At 44.0% G+C, this 4,716-nt stretch overlaps 1 non-coding gene across 1 annotated transcript; it reads right to left on the reverse strand.

The window, feature by feature from the left end:
• Window positions 1-107, reverse strand: LOC132642972 (small nucleolar RNA R71). Its single transcript, XR_009583439.1, has one exon. It is a non-coding gene; the product is annotated as a small nucleolar RNA R71 (small nucleolar RNA).
• Window positions 108-4,716: the final 4,609 nt, after the last annotated feature.

Genomic DNA, 4,716 nt, shown 5'->3' on the forward strand with positions numbered 1-4,716 from the left:
GAGCTTAGGGACAAGATCATTGAGTTCAAACAACTTCCGGGGGAACAATTATATGCAGCATGGGAGCGTTTCAAATATTATCTAACTCAATCTCCGACTCATGGATTTCCGGATGCTATCCTCGCCGAGAAATTCTACAAGGGGTTAGATACCATGAATCAAATTGCTGTCAACACTGCAGCTGGGGGATGCTTCATGGATAAATCATTTGTCAACATCACCAGGTTGCTCGACAAGCTTACTACCCACAACCAAGCTTGTCATTCTAGTGATAGTGAAATCCTGTCTTATAGTAGTCCCTCTATTGCCGCGGTGGCCAAAGAAAATCATGAGCGAGATCATGCTTTCGCACAATTGCAAACCACCGTGGATTTATTATCAAAGAGGCTTACGGAGAAAGAGGCTAAGAGTGTGAATGTTGTCGAAGAAATGCCACCTCATACTCCAGGAATGTACCAAGTCTCGGAGGAAGCTTATCTAGAGGGGCAGCCACAACGCGAGGATGCAAATTATATTGATCACAATCAAGGGGGTTACCAAAAGCCATGGAGACCACAACAACAAAGCAATCAATATGGTAGAAATGAATATGGTGGTTCGGAAAGAAGGGATTACAACAACAACAACTATGGTAATCGGAATTCCAATGCCTATGTTCCACCAAAGGGCCGTACGTCTAACTCTCAGAATTGGCGAGAAAATCCTTCCAATGATCAAGGAACCTCTCGGATGGAATCTATGCTTGAAAAGATATTGGACAACCAGCAAAAGAGTGACAAGAAGATGGAAAATTTGACCGAAGTGGTAGGCTCTCACACCGCTTCGATTCATAAACTTGAGTCACAAATGAGAGATCTCTCTCGTGAGCAACACCCACCTCAAAGAGGGGGCCTTCCTAGCGACACAGTTCTGAACCCAAGGAGTAGTGGAGGCGATCACATTGCATCATGCAAAGCTATTTCCACTAGAAGCGGAAAGATCCTTGATGCGGTGAAACAGAAAGTGGTTGAACCTATCAGTGTCGAGCCGACTATTGATGAGATTATTGAAGAAGAGGTCGAGGAAGAAATAAAGGCACCAGTTGAAGTGCCTATTGTTGTGGAAAACTATAAGGAAGCACACCCTAGTGTTCAAAAGGGTGATGAGGAGCCAAGTGTTGAAAAAGCCACCGGAGAAAGCTTTCAAAAGAGTAAGGTCACGGGGGCAATCAAACCCTTGACTCAAACTTATAAGTCTCCTCCTCCGTTCCCACAAAGATTGATGAAAAAAACGGAGGATGCCAAGTGCCAACGATTCTACGACCAATTGAAGGGGTTGTCAATGAATGTTCCATTCCTAGACGCATTCCAGGAGATGCCGGGATTTGCCAAATACTTGAAAGATTTGTTGACAAAGAAAAGGGCAGTCAATCATGATACGGTGGGAGTCACCCACCGTGTGAGTTCTATTATTTCGTCATCAAATGTTGAGAAGAAGGGAGATCCTGGAGCTTTCACGATCCCATGCACCATCGGTCATCATAATTTTGCCCGTGCTTTATGTGACAATGGAGCTAGTATTAATTTAATGCCACTAGCCATATATAAGCAATCCGGGTTGGGAACACCTAAACCAACAAGCATGCGTCTCCAAATGGCCGACAGAACAATCAAAAGACCGGTGGGGGTTGTTGATGATATCCTTGTTAGAGTGGGGAAATTCTTATTACCGGCAGATTTTGTCATCCTTGATTGTGCGGTTGACAAAAAAGTCCCAATTATTTTGGGAAGGCCATTTCTTGCTACCGGAAGAGCCTTAATGGACTCAGAAAGGAATGAAATAAAATTCTGAGTCAATGATGAAGAAGTAACCTTCCAAGCTAGCAAAGGCTTAAAGTTGCCTAGTGCTTATGAAAGCATTTCTGTCATCGATTCATTCGATGAGATAGACGAAGCGGTGGAGCATCAGCTAGAAGAGGAGCACTTCGATGAGGCACTTTCAGCTATTTTGGTGAACTTTGAGGCGGATGACATGATGGGATATATCGAAACAGTTAATTCTCTCATTGGCCGGGGTTCGTATTCTTATGAGCCGAAGAAATTATCTCTCGATCTTGATAAGAGAACCACTCCTCCAGCCAAGCCTTCGATTATTGAGCCTCCAAAACTTGAGCTCAAGCTACTTCCTTCTCATTTGAAGTATGCTTTTCTTTGCCCAGATAATACTTTACCGGTTATTCTTTCATCTTTGCTGAATGAGGATCAAACTCAAAAGGTGCTTGAAGTATTGCGGGTGTATCGCAGATCCATCGGGTGGACTATTGCAGATATTAGGGGAATTCCCTCGGGTATTTGCGAACATAGAATTGAGCTTGAAGAGGATAGTTCATCCAGTGTTGAGCATCAAAGGAGGCTAAACCCTCCTATGCAAGAAGTGGTTAAGAAAGAGATAATCAAATGGTTAGATGCGGGTGTTGTATACCCAATTGCAAACAGTCCATGGGTTAGTCCGGTACAATGTGTGCCAAAGAAGGGAGGCATTACCGTTGTTCCTAACTCCAAGAATGAGTTGATTCCTACAAGGACAGTTACCGGATGGAGAGTGTGTATGGACTACCGAAAGCTGAACACCGCAACGTGTAAAGACCACTTCCCTATGCCTTTTATTGATCAAATGCTTGATCGGCTAGCTGGAAGAGCGTATTACTGCTTTTTGGATGGGTACTCGGGATACAATCAAATCAGCATTGCATTAGAGGACCAGGAAAAGACCACTTTCACCTGTCCTTATGGCACTTTTGCGTTTAGCCGCATGCCTTTAGGCTTATGTAATGCCCCAGCTACTTTCCAACGGTGTATGATGTCTATTTTCTCAGATATGGTAGAAGATTTCTTGGAAGTCTTCATGGATGATTTTTCTATTGTTGGTGATTTCTTTGATGAGTGTCTTGCCAATCTAGGCAAGGTATTGAAGCGATGCGAGGAAACCAACCTTGTACTTAATTGGGAGAAATGTCATTTCATGGTGACAGAAGGGATTGTCTTGGGCCATAAAATCTCCGAAAAGGGCATTGAGGTAGATCGAGCAAAAGTTGATGTAATAGCCAAACTCCCTCCACCAATCTCTGTAAAGGGGGTTTGCAGTTTCTTGGGACATGCCGGTTTCTATCAGCGATTCATCAAGGATTTCTCCAAGATCGCCACCCCGATGTGTAAGCTCCTTGAAAAAGAAGCTAAGTTTGCATTTGATGAGAAATGCCTTAAGGCGTTTAATGAGCTGAAGGAAAGGCTCACATCTACTCCAATTATTGTATCTCCGGATTGGTCAATGCCGTTTGAGCTCATGTGTGATGCAAACGGATTTGCTATTGGTGCGGTGCTTGGGCAAAGGCACAACAAAATCATGCACCCAATTTATTATGCTAGCAAGACCCTCAATGGAGCTCAAATGAATTACACGGACACCGAGCAAGAACTTCTAGCCATTGTCTATGCGTTTGAGAAGTTCCGGGCTTATCTACTTGGATCTAAAGTGGTTGTTCATACAGATCATGCGGCTTTGAGATACTTAATGACAAAGAAGGATGCCAAACCAAGGTTGATTCGTTGGGTCTTGTTATTGCAAGAGTTTGACTTTGAAGTCAAAGATCGAAGGGGTTGTGAAAACCAAGTTGCGGATCATCTATCTCGATTTGAGGAAGCTGGGAGACCAAGTGGAAATCTTGAGGTAAATGATGTTTTCCCGGATGAAAGGCTCTTGGCTGTGACTTGTGAGGTTGCCCCTTGGTATGCAGATATCGCCAACTTTTTGGTGACAGGTCTTATCCTTGACGATGTCAAAGCTTACCAAAAGAAGAAATTCTTGAGAGATAGTCGTCAATACTATTGGGATGAGCCCTATTTATTCCGCACTTGTGCCGACAACATCATTCGGCGATGTGTGGCCGAATCTGAGACCATGGACATCTTGAAGGCGTGCCATGACTCCCCCGTGGGCGGTCATCATAGTGGGAACCGCACAACAGCCAAAGTACTTGAATGTGGCTATTATTGGCCCACCATGTATCATGATTCTAATTTAATGGTGAAATCCTGTGACCAATGTCAACGACAGGGATCAATTGGGAGGAAGCACGAAATGCCCATGAATTTTGTCATGGAGGTTGAACTGTTGGATGTATGGGGCATCGACTTTATGGGCCCCTTTATAAGTTCTCGTGGTATGCGATACATCCTGGTCGCGGTTGATTATGTGTCCAAGTGGGTTGAAGCTGTAGCATTGCCTAACAATGATGGCAAGAGTGTCACCCAATTTCTCAAAAGAAATATATTCACGAGGTTTGGCACTCCACGGGCAATCATTAGTGATGGTGGCACTCACTTTTGCAACAGGCAATTCGCGCATCTCTTAGAGAAGTATGGAGTGCAGCACAGGGTGGCAACTCCTTACCACCCCCAAACCAGTGGGCAAGTTGAAGTCTCAAATAGGGAGATTAAGAGCATTTTAGCAAAGACGGTTAATGCAAACAGAACTGATTGGTCATCTAAGCTTGATGACGCTCTTTGGGCGTATAGAACAGCTTTCAAGACACCCATTGGTACTTCCCCTTATCGGCTGGTATTCGGAAAAGCTTGTCATTTACCTGTTGAACTCGAACACAAGGCTTTGTGGGCATTAAAAAAATTAAACATGAATTGGGACGAAGCAACCAATCTGCGGTTGTTTCAAATGAATGAA

The sequence above is a fragment of the Lycium barbarum genome, chromosome 5 (genome assembly GCF_019175385.1).
Source record: "Lycium barbarum isolate Lr01 chromosome 5, ASM1917538v2, whole genome shotgun sequence".
Taxonomy (NCBI): Eukaryota; Viridiplantae; Streptophyta; class Magnoliopsida; order Solanales; family Solanaceae; genus Lycium; species Lycium barbarum.